This window comes from Eumetopias jubatus, unplaced genomic scaffold, assembly GCF_037043125.1.
Source record: "Eumetopias jubatus isolate StellerSeaLion01/CBP00866 unplaced genomic scaffold, mEumJub1_p1.0 scaffold_16, whole genome shotgun sequence".
Classification (NCBI taxonomy): Eukaryota; Metazoa; Chordata; class Mammalia; order Carnivora; family Otariidae; genus Eumetopias; species Eumetopias jubatus.
This window is the reverse complement of record NW_028274822.1, coordinates 11,034,844-11,047,766: the sequence shown is the minus strand read 5'-3', so window position 1 is coordinate 11,047,766 and position 12,923 is coordinate 11,034,844.

The following is a 12,923-nucleotide window of genomic DNA, read 5'->3' as shown; positions in this document are numbered from 1 at the left end:
TTCTTACTCCAACCTCTTTCTGGCCTCAGTTTTAGACTAAATTTAGTAGATACCTAAGTCATGTTGATCCATTGAACTTGAAATCACAGGGACAAGTCAAGAAGAAAGGTCTTAGTCAACGATGGCTAAACCTTAACACTCCTTTTCAGTTAAAAAAAGATAATTGAAGTTCAAGCCTTTCTACAAAGACTAAATTTTAACTCTCCCTGTGTTAAATACTATTTCACAAGGTTATCATTGGAAGCATGGAGACTGTCTAAATGTAATGATAATCTAATGATAATTTTTATTATTAAAAAAATAGAGTTAATAAATTTCAAGGAACTGAGCTTAATTTTGCTACTAATTTTAAAGATATAAATAATTATGTGGATTTACAAGGAAGTAAGCCTGGTCAAGGTGTGATGGAATGGAATAGTTGACCTTTTGAGAAAGCACACGTTTAACATTCAGAGTGTGAAGAATAAAAACAGCAAAACTTAGCCATTAGTTTCACAGAAATTTCACTTGTTTTCAGGGTCATAAAGTTGGTGGGAAAGTATATTCATACTCTGTGTTCCTAACCCACATCCACCCTCAGGCAAGGTGTCATCATTATCATTTTTGAGGTGGGTGAAAGACAGATAGAGGTTTAAGTCGGTGTACTTATTTATTCAATAAATAAATGAAAGTAGTATAACATTTTACTGACTACTTATGTCTTTACTGACTAAAAGACAATTTTCAAAAAAAAAAAAAAGAATGATTGATATAAATAAACATGTGTTGAAGATTGTGTTTAACTCAAGGCTACCAGATGGATGCTACAACCGGTTCAAATCAAAGGAGAACCCAAAGAAAAGACGTATTTATAGATAAGGAAATACTGAAAAGAACGTGCAAATGGAAGCAAATTAGTTTCTTCAACACTGGGGGAGAGAAGTCACTTGAACCTCTACGGGCAGGACGTAATTTGCATTTCTGTAGACAAGAACTGTTTGCACTGCTTAAAGTTTTCTATAATTTCCCAAGTTTTAGCATAACTCCCAAAAAATCAGAGTCAGACAAACTGCAGGACTGTCCTCTAGTTGATGCATAGTTTTGTACGGAAGCACAAAATTTTTCCAACAATAATAGATTTTGGATAAATTAATATAGAGTCGACTGAAGCAACATGAGTTTAAACTGTGCAAGTCCACTTATATGCAGATTTTTTTCGATAAATAATACAGTACTGTAAATGTATATTCTCTTCCTTATGCTTAATAACATTTTCTTTTCTCTAGCTTGCCTTATTGTAAGATGATAGTATGTAATACACATAACAAACAAAATATGAGTTAATCAGCTGTTTATGTTATCAATCAGAAAGGCTTCTGGTCAACAATAGACTATGAGTAGTTAAGTTTTTAGGGAGTCAAAAGTTAATATGTGGATTTTCGACTGTGCAGGGGGCAGGAACCACTAACCTTGTGCTGTTCAAGGGTCAACTACATATTTTTAAGGAGAATGGTGAAATAGAAACATCTGTGCTATTTCTGTTACTTAATGTCTATCTGATCTTAGTTATATAATGATCCTGGTGCTCAGGTTTCTCATTTGTAAAATAAATGAAGGAACTCACATCATGCAGGGTTTAGGGGGGATTAAATAAGACAATACATGGAACTGACTCTCAATAAATATTATAAAACTATATCACAATTCTTATAATAAATATTTGAGATCGATATTGTCACAGTGCAGTACTCAAAGTTGTATGCCCACATTACACCTAGAACTAATTTTTTGGTAATCTCTTAGATTCACATTCTGTTTTCTCTGCATCGGTCTCCCTGCTCAGTACAGAGGACTCCTTCTCCCTCCCCCTCTGCCCTTCCCCCCTGCTTGGTCTCATGCTCTCTCTCACTGGCTCGCTCTAAAATATATAAATAAATAATAAATAAAATCTTTTAAAAATAAAATATATATATATATATATAATTTCAGTGGGAATGTTTCTAGTTTCTTACCATCATGTATGATGCTAGCGGTAGGTTTTTGTAGCTATTCTTTACTGAGTGTCTCCTATTCCTAGTTGGATGAGGGATCACTTAATTTTTGTTTGTTTGTTTGTTTGTTTGTTTTAAATAGGAATGTTACCTCAACTTTATCAAATAAATTCTGGCAGTTTCCTCTTGAATTTATTTATCTAATAAATAATGATAAAAACGTTACTGCATTATTGGGATGAATTATTATTTACCATTTTACCTTATGGTTTAATAGTTTCTTTCCACATTTTTAGTTTTATTCACTTTTACTTATTGCTTTTCTTCATTTATTAGGGAAGAATTTTACTCTAGCTCACCAATATAATTAATGTCCATGCTTCCTTCCTAGGTGCCCAGAATTAAACATGTTCTTTTAATATTCCTTAAAAAGAAAGAAAACACAAGATCAGCTGTTTATAATGTCAAGAAACTATTTCTCTACACTTTGTCTTTCTCTTCTCCTCTACAAGATAAGCTTCTTGAGTATTTTCAGTTTGTTTTCCTTCTCCATATCCTTCATTCCATATATCAGTATTAGAAAAAAATTATATTTTGTTTTCACATCTGTCCCTCAAATATTGGGTTTCCTAAGGCAATTAGTCCTTTTGTTTCTAGACTATTGTCAACATTTTCCTGTCTTTCCTTTTTGTTTTTTTAAGAATCCTTCTTTAGCACTTATGTTACATATTCAGCATGTCTCTGAATATTCTTTCAGATATAAGCTGATCTGTCTAGTTAGTTAAAGAAACAAGCATGACTCATTGGTGACTTCAGCCCATGTGTAGTTTGAGGTCTCTGTTCAAATATTTGTGATTTGGTGTAATAGTCCTCTCTTTTTATTTCCTTAGATGAGGTACATGCATGGCTAGATTCTTGCCTACCATCTAGTATTTTTCCCTACTTTTGATACATGAATGATGTGATCATTGCCTGGGTACAGTCCTCTCTTCGTCCTTCATACATTTCATTCCATTCTTCTGGTTTTCACTTTTGCTGATAAGAAGCTCAAGATCAAATTGTTTTCATTATACCTTTGTGAGAAACTTGTTTCTGTTGTCAAAAGCATTGCAAAATTTTCTTTTAATACATTTATTTTACCAGTGTAAGTCAAGATGTATCTTTCTTCTTATCATTCCAACCTGGAACGTGGTAAAAATTTTCAGCCTGTAGACCTCGGTCTCCCTCAGATAAAAGTTCTACTTTGTATTTGTCATATGTTCATCTTTTTCTTTTCCTCCTTCTGGAGTTCCTTTTATCCATAAATTACACATATTATATCTACGTACTGAGATTTTTTTCCTTCCTGATTTATACCCTTTTGTGTTTTGCTTTACTTTATATTTCATTAACCTTTTGTATAATATTCCAAGCTATAAATTTGATTCTAGCAAGTGAACATATTTTACTTCAATCTGATAACTAATGTTTTTTGCTGCTGCTATTTATTTACATGGAGAATCAGGTTTCTGTATAGCAAATTATCTGTACGGGTAGAGGAAGGGAGACCAGTTAGAGAGCTATTACAATTACCCCTGAGAGAAATAATAATGGCATGACGTGGACCTAGGTAGCAGAAATGGAAATTGTGAAAAGCAGGCCAATTCTACGTATACTTTCAAGAGAGAGCAGAGAGATGTTGCTGACAAATGGAATTGGGTTGTGCTTGAGAATTTGGATTTGATAATGAAATCACTGGTGATATTGAAAGAACTAGTTCTGGCAAAGTGATGGAGTAAAAAGCTTAATTAAAGTGAGTCAAGGGGCACCTGCGTGGCTCAGTAGGTTAAGCATCTGACTTCGGCTCAGGTCCTGATCTCAGGGTCCTGGGATTGAGCCCCACATTGCCCCCTGACACACACAGTAGGCAGTCTGCTTGTTCCTCTACTTCTCCCTTTGCCTCTCCCTCAGCTCATGCTCTCTCTGTCTCTCTCTCAGTTAAGTAAATAAAATCTTAAAAAAATAAAGTGAGTCAAGACAGGAGTTGGAAACAAAACCTCTTTTTGTAAATTTTATGAGAAAATTAACTTTTAATGATTACAAACATGATTGTCCATGTATATGTGCATTTAAATATTTGGATACTAAAAATGCATATTTTTTTGTGTGACTTATAAGCAGAGAGTTGAGGCAATAGCTTAATCAAGAAATGGGGTTAAGATTGGGGGAATTATCAGTATATTTGTAGGCTGATGTGTTGTGATTTGTGGTTAAATAGAGAGTTTTCCTAGCAACATCCTTGATTAGTTGAAAAGGGAAGAAACAGATTAAAGATTAATATAATGTATGTTGCATTATTGGTTATATCAGGCTCAAGACTTCTGCACTGAGAATGCTATAACCTGAAAACTCTGCAGATAGTGAAGGTATTTCAATTCCTTCACACATGAATTTTGATTTTGTGTCTTCATAATTTATTTTCAACCTTCTTTTTTTTAATAAAATTTTCAAAACCTACCTTTCTATTTTCAAAGTTTTCAGTTCCCTCCAGAAATAAGATTGAGTGATGAAAAGACCCTGGGATGATCTAAGCAAGGAGCATTAATGAGTACATGTCATAGGATATTGGCTAAAGGATTACTTTAAAGAGAATTTTCTTACTATGTTTCACAATACATAGACACGTGTTCTTATTCATCTTATTCTAGTCATTCTGTCTTCATAAATTAGCATAACAACACGGGGCAGCTTATCTTCCACTGAGAATTTGATGATACAGTCACTGCTAAATTATAAAATTTCTATCCAAAATAACTGAATTCACAAAGGAAAGATCTTCCTTTCAAATTAAAACAAATATACAAGTCACATAAAATAAGACAAATATTTAAAATTCCATCAAACAAAAATTCATCTAGTTAGAATTATATGAGAACCATTCAGTAAGGATTTTCTTTAATTAAATTCCTGATTTTAAATGCTTCCTGTTCCATATAAACAGACTATGCATACACAAACAGATTGTACCCACACATTTTACAAAGTTACTGCCCACATCAATAGCACTTTTGCCCTTCTGCTGACGGCTTATTTTTGGCAATTCAGTAATTTGGTAATTTTCAACATTTACTACAACTGAAGGACAAAGAGCAGGCAGTGATGAATTTTCCCAAAATCTTTCAATTAAACAAACTTCCTTTAGAGGGAGCACCCCTATTAATTATCACAGGATAGAGATTAAAAAATAATGACTTTGCAAAGTAACTGGATTTTCAGAGGTTCTTGCCAGATGGCTTTTGTGGCAGTTTGCTTCCCAATATTTCCTTTGGAGGCCCCGAACACTGATCTACCAGAAAACCTAAGCCCACTCATAAAAATATTTATCATAATTTTATCCTCCCTGATTTTGAATAAAGAAATGGAGGAAAGCAACATGGCTAAACCTTGGATTTTAAAAATATATAATACTTTAAATCCCAATCTACTTAAAAATAATTTATCATTTTGCAATAACCTGTGAGTCTTGGAGAAGATTAACTTGGCTGATAAGAAAGGGATGTCTTCACAATATTCTAAAATATATTAACCCTGATATGTATTAAAGCCTACAATCACACTTTTTCACGTTATAGTTCATTCTTGAAATGCATACACATGGACATTGTCCCCAAGATTAGGAGGGGTACTAAGTCAATAGTGATTTCTATCTGTAACCACTGCCACCACCCCTGCCTTCTCAATATTACTCCTGAGAAAGACATGTTTTTGAGATATAGATGGATAGACAGATATCTATATACATAGATATATATCTTCCAAATTTAAACATTCCAACTTAAACGCATTCCAAAATGTTTTCTATATGTAATGATACATATATCACCTCTAATTATTTTGCTTCCTTTCCACAGTAATTACAGAAGTCATCAATTAAGCCCAGCATATCTCATTACAGCAGAACCTCTCTGCTGTCAAAAAAAGGATATAAAAACCTGCACTCAGGTAAGAGAGACTATTTGAAGAGACTATGGCATCGGGGAGAGTACTCCAACCATAAGATCTGTAAGGCTCAGAGGTCAGGCACATAGGGCATATTGGATGAGCAGATGGTATGATCAGACAGTTGAGCAGAAAATGATTTTCTCAGTGGTCACCTGATCCTCAGCACGACCAGTAAGCTTGCCCAACTGTAAAGACTTATGGGGACGAGAGAAGCTTAGTTAAAATTTGGTCAAGTCAAATTAGCAGGCATTTATCCAGACTAGGAGGAGGACAAATAATTCAACGAGTAATTTATGAAACAAAGGATGGGATTTTGGAGGATCTGTGTCTTGACTTGTCAGAGGAAACAAGGGGGCCACAGGCAAGTTTTAACTATGTCATATAGGAAGGGTGGCTCTTTGCAGTGTTTCCAGGAACTTAGAAAGATAGGTGAATTTGTCACCCCTTTCTACTTTTCAGGAGTTCAGGGCACAGATAAAGTTCAACATTGCATTTATAAAGCAAATTATATTATAGGTATTGGCCTTGCTAATCTATTTTTTATAAAAGAATAACAAAATAATTTCTTTCACAAAATAAATATGGCAAGGCTATTAAGGTTCTCACTTACGTGCATGCTCTCTCTCTCCCTCATTTCCTTTATCAGGAATATCTTTGTTGACAAACTCTACTTTTTCCATGACTAGTTTTCCAATGAGATCAAGATGAAGTCATAGTTTTTCCAGTCTTCCTCTTCTATCCCAAATATTTATGTTTACCACTCTCTCTAATAGTAGTTGTAATTATTTTCCCATCTAGCCCATTAAAAGTCTAGTAATGCCACTTTGTACTGGAACTTGTATTTTTATGTATGTGATCTAAAAACCCAACTAAATGGGAAGCCATTCTGAAGCAGACGATATTTATTATTTATTTATTTACTTACTCATTTATTTTAATTTATTTTAGAGAGGGAGAGTGTGTGTGCTAGCGGGGGGTGGGGAAGGGTCAAGGGAGAGAATCTCAAGCAGACACTCCACTGAGTGCAGAGCCCGACTTGGGGTCCATTTCACAACCCGGAGATCATGACCTGAGCTGAAACCAAGAATCAGACACTTAACTGACTGAGCCATCCAGGTGTCCCTGAAACAGAGAATAGTTAAATGATATTTTTCATATTCCAGTATTTGGTAAATGTTCCTGCATATTTTAGTTATGTAATGAACATTATTATTGATGGGGATAACAGTGCTGATAGCAGTACTGTAAAAATAATGTGATAAACAGAGAAAATAATATAGTTTAACTGAGTCAGATTGTGGTTGCCGAAGAATAGATGTGGAAAAAATGCAGGGTTATGCTTAATGTAACTTTGCGGCTATTGGATTTATTTACAGCCAAGAACATATCTTTAACAAACTGTTAAATTCCTTAAATGTTAGTTACAGTTGGACATAATCTGTAAACTACAAATACTTTTGGGAACTATAAGAACTCTAGTTAATTATAAGCATATGTAAAATTACACACATACACATAGGCATAAACAACTTGTAATAAACTTTTGGTTTCAACACAATAAAATAGTGGATGATAATTTGAATTTTGGAGTCAAAATTAGTTCCATCATCTACCAGCTCCATAAATTTGGACAATTCACACACCGTGTGATATACATTTCCTTATTTTTAAAATGAATGTATTGCTTTCTCATAAGATTATTTGAATTATAAAATAATGTCAGTACATGTTAACATCAACTTTCTTTTTTCTATATTTCCACGATTCACAGCTTGATGGTGACATTTGATCACTAGTAGATCATTGACATAGACAGGAAACATTAAATAGATAGTTCTTGGTTTCCTATTATTAAGTCTGGATTTATATATTTTTAATGAAGGGAAATAGAAAATATGGTAATTTTTTTCTGAATAGTCTAAACTTACACTTCTCTTTTATTATGGCTTGCAATTCCCTAAGAGAGACTTTGAAAACTTGGCCTCAATAATCTTAGATTATAAGATAAAGGAATCAATACTAGAAATATATTACATGAACTAATTTTCCTGTGAAAATGGAAGATTTTGTTTTAATTTTTTCTGTAGACAAGGTTCACTAAGAAATAATAGACTGAGGATTACAAGTATGATCATTTGAATTATTTGAGTCATCAGGATGTCATTTATCTGCTTCCAGACAATTTTCCTTATAATTTTATTTCTAAATTTCTTTTACCTAATGCTTTCCATCTTTGTTCTTTACACATGCATTTTACAACCATTGATAAGTATGTTTATTCTACGTGTAAATTAGTTCATTCCTAATGAATGTGGTATCATCAGCTCATTCATTCCATCAATTCCCTGAGAATTCCTCATCATTGGAGGAATAAATGTGATCACTTACTAGGGTTAAATCATAATTGAATTAACTAATAGGATTAAATAAGGTTGACTTAACTATTAAATATTTCTTTTTTAAAAAAAGATTTTATTTATTCATTTGACAGAGAGAGAGAGATAGCAAGAGCAGGAGACTTAACTATTAAATAAAGATGCAACCCTGACAGAACATTGATTTTGAACTTTCCAGCCTCCAGAACTGTGAGAAAATAAATTTCTTTTGTTAAAGCGACCCAGTCTAAGGTATTTTCTTATGGCAGCCTAAGCCAATTAAGATAGTTGCTAACCAGTTACCCCCAAACTTAGTGGTATAAACAATACCACATGATTTGCTTATGATTTGGGGTCAGTAATTTGGGAAGGAGTTGCAGTCATAAGTTCACTGTGCTTCAGTTATCTGAAGGCATGACTGGGCTAGCCCCCAATGAGGCTCACTCCCTAGGCTGACAGTCAGTACTGCTGGGACCTCAGCTAGGCTCCCTGCTAGATTAACATGACTACATTTGCTCTCTGGAGCTTAACACTTAAGAGTATTTGGACTTCTCTTGGGCGCCTGGGTGGCTCAGGTGGTTAAGCGACTGCCTGCGGCTCAGGTCATGATCCTGGAGTCCCGGGATCGAGTCCCACATCAGGCTCCCTGCTCAGCGGGAAGCCTGTTTTTCCCTCTCTCATTCCCCCGCTTGTGTTTCCTCTCTCATTGTCTCTCTTTTTCTGTCAAATAAATAAATAAAATCTTTAGATTTTATTTATTTATTTGACAGAGAAAGAGCGAGAGAGAGAGAGCATGAGCAGGGGGTGGGGAGAAGCAGGCTCCCCACTGAGCAGGGAGCCCAACATGAGACTTGATCCCAGGACCCTGGGATCATGACCTGAGCCGAAGGCAGATGCTTAGCCTACTGAGCCACCCAGGCACCCATCAGCAGTGTCATTTCAAAATTGAAGCACAAACAAAAAAAGTATCTCTACTAAAATAAAGGTTTTGTATAAGAAAATGTGGTTCATATATACAATGGAATATCACTCAGCCATCACAAAGGATGAATACTTACCATTTGCTTTGACATGCATGGAACTGGAGGGGATTATGCTAAGTGAAATAAGTCAAGTAGAAAAACACAATTATCATATGGTTTCACTCATATGTGGAACATAAGGGATAGTGCAAAGGACCACATGGTAAGGGAGGGAAAACTGAATGGGAAGAAATCAGAGAGGGAGACAAACCATGAGAGACTCTGGACTCTTGGGAAACAAACTGAGGGTTACAGAAGGGAGGGGGTTTGGGGGTTGGGGTAACCGGGTGATGAGCACTGGGTGTTATATGCAACTAATGAGTCATTGAACACTACATCAAAAACTAATGATGTACTATATGTTGGCTAACTGAACATAATAATAATCATAAAATGTTTTGTATATTATCTAGAATAACATAATAATATAGATAAAAGTACTTTCATTCAATTTTGAAGAATTTGAGCTTTTAAGTTGGGGTAAATTCTATACTATGCTAGTATTATTTCCCAAGAAATATTCAAAGTCCATGAGCAAATTGTCCTGTATCTCATGGAAAAATAAAATTTAAATCGTAGGCCATTGGCCCTTAAATTATTCTCCCTTCATTTGAGCCAAGTTTTACCTTCTTAAAATGGAAAAAAAAATTGTTCTTACCAATAGATTAAATCACCATTAGTGACAAATATGATACTTATTTACTATTAAAAACATGATTTTTTTAAGGTTCAAAATATCTGGTATGAATAATATTGGTAAGGACACATTATTTAAGAGTTTTATGTAAACAATTCATGGATTCAACTGGAGAAAATAACGGTTATCTAAATAAATTACTGAATAAAAATTTGACGTAATTTAGATAAAATTATTGGTTAAAATGCTAACATTTATCACATGAGCGAATTATATAAGATTTATACTCCAGTCATTTCATGCCATTCTCTGTCACCCCATATGAATTAAACCACAACTTATATTAACATAAACATTGAAGGAGTTCAGAGTATGTTACACCAAAATGTGCTACTTTGGCATATTGATTATTTTGAGTTAAAGTCAGTTGAGAAACCGCAGATACAAGAAGGCCACTCTGGCCCTCCCTTTTATTCCTGAATGCAGAAGATGAAATTTCTATATGAAAGATACCCTCCCTAGATCATCAGTAGAGACCTATAGAATTCTAAACAAACAGAACTTGTTAAAGTAATTCTTCTTTCTCTTTAACCTCCTCATAGAGTTTAGATACTTTTGCATAATTGCTTCTCTTTGTTCAACCTGCTCTAAGAGCATGAAGCTTTCATTTCCTTGAGTCTTTAGTCCTTATGAGAGCTTCCATATCACACAAGACTTACTGTAAATTTGTACACTTTTCTCCTTTCACATGTCTTATGTCAATTTTAATTTCTGGCCAAGCCAAAAAGCTCTAAAAGGGTAGAGGTAAAAATCTGCCTCCACTACCACGTCAAATTCAATCTTTCCAATTAGCACACATAAGTTACACGCTTCTGACATATATAAATGCATGAAGAAAAAAGTTAAAAGACACGATGCAAGAATTTTTAACATTCAGAGAACTAGAAGCTATTTGGAAAATATTTTGAAAGCAGTAAAATTAAATGTAGTTACCTCATAATAATATGGTATAATTATTCAGTTATATAACTTCCAAAAATATATTATTTTCTTAAATGTAATTACATTAAAATATTAAACACAAACTGAGCCGGTCTTAAACAAGTCCCTTAAAATCTGGCATTATTGTAGCCTAGAAAAACTTTGAACAAATTCTGATGATATAAAGTCAAGGTCAGATTTTAATTGCTGCATATAATATTACTTTCAGGTCCACAGGATGTTATTTATACATAGGGAGGATTTTTTGTTTTTTTTTTGTTGTTGTTGTTACTTATTTATTTATTTTTGAAATGATCATAACTGTATCCAGGTGACAATATAATAATTAGTAAATGCTTTTCCTTCACTTCTGTTAGGACAACAACTCAACGGATGTGCTAATGATTATTAACTGAGCTCTTAAATTAATTACCCTCAAATATAATTCTCATTTTCAAGTTATACTGCCTGTCCCTTGGCCATCTTTAAGGCATAGTAATTGGTATAATATTTTGAGAAAATGAAATGAGATATTCTTATTTTAATTCATAATGTTGTTTGGCTCCACTAAATCAATGTGTTTTAGCGTATCAGAGAAAGGGCAATAATGGCTATAACAATAAATTTCTTGCTCAGTTTTTAGCTGTCGATTTTGATGCTTTCACATTTCATACTGTGATTACAATTTTATCAGTGAGGCTTTGCCAGAGAGAAACAGGCTTTGTCTAATTCTAAGAGCTTATCTTTACATATCAAGAAGTAATCCCGGTGAACTCAGAAAAGAAATTTTTACTGAAGCGGATCCCGCATATCAGACTCTTACTCTTAGTTTCTTACTAACAATAGCTCAGTTTTATTTAGGGTAGTCTCTGATTCTGTACCAGTCAGCAAATCACTATTGGTCTTAGCCAGTCATGACAACTACTTATTTTCCCAAGTCCTTGAGGGAGGTGAGGGGGATGTGAGCCAAAGCAATCTAGTGATGTGCAAGGAATAGTTTGCTGGGGACTTCTGGGAAAAATTTTGGTTGTGTTCAGGTAAGAAGAAAGTCCTATCTCACAATACCTCAATTTTCTTCTTTGTAATGTGGTTGTATGTGGAAATTTTCATAATGAGACAATATGATTAAAACAAAAAAGTCAATATTTATAATGAGGGCGGACCAGAAAGTTGGAGAAAAACATCAGTGAGGACCAACATACAGATTATTGAGAAAAGGAAACCTTTACTTGCTTAGGTCACCTTCACATGAATTTCTACTAGGACAACTAAGAATTTCCTAATAGAATCCTCAAGGGAAAGACCCAAATATAAGGAATTTGATGTTACAGAGAAAAGCAAGCAAGAGCCACTTTCTATTTCCCAAACTCTGGGTCATCCAAGAGGAAACAGTGGAAAAAAATTATATATATATATATATTTATCAGGAGAAAATATTGATAGGATTAAAGTCCCAATTTACTTCCATGCTACTTGTTAATTATTCTCTTCCACATACAGGGGGTAAGGAAATTGGGAAAGACTGTATTAATGATGCTTTTTCCCCATCGAAGGCAATTGTTTGAATTGTCCAGGACAGAGGCTATTAACCTAATGGCTAAAGGAGTAAAAGAGCACAGAAGCCAGTGGCTAAGAGAAAAGAAAAGAAAAGAATCTTGTAGTCTGTTTCTAGACATTTGGCTTTAAGCCTTTAAGCATTTAAATTGACCTGGAGTCTCAATAAATGAGAAAACAATGTTGATCAAAACATTTCATTCTGAACAGTAAACATATATGCGTATCTACCCCCTAAAATGACCCTAAGCTTCCAGATCTGCTCCATTAGGCAATGGAAATGGAACATGATTCTCATGTGGTTGACCATCCAATTCCCAATTCATATATGACCATGGAGGACAATGGACAAAGAACTTCCCTTCTCTGGAAAGTTGTTCTTTTGTTTAGAAAACCAATGTCA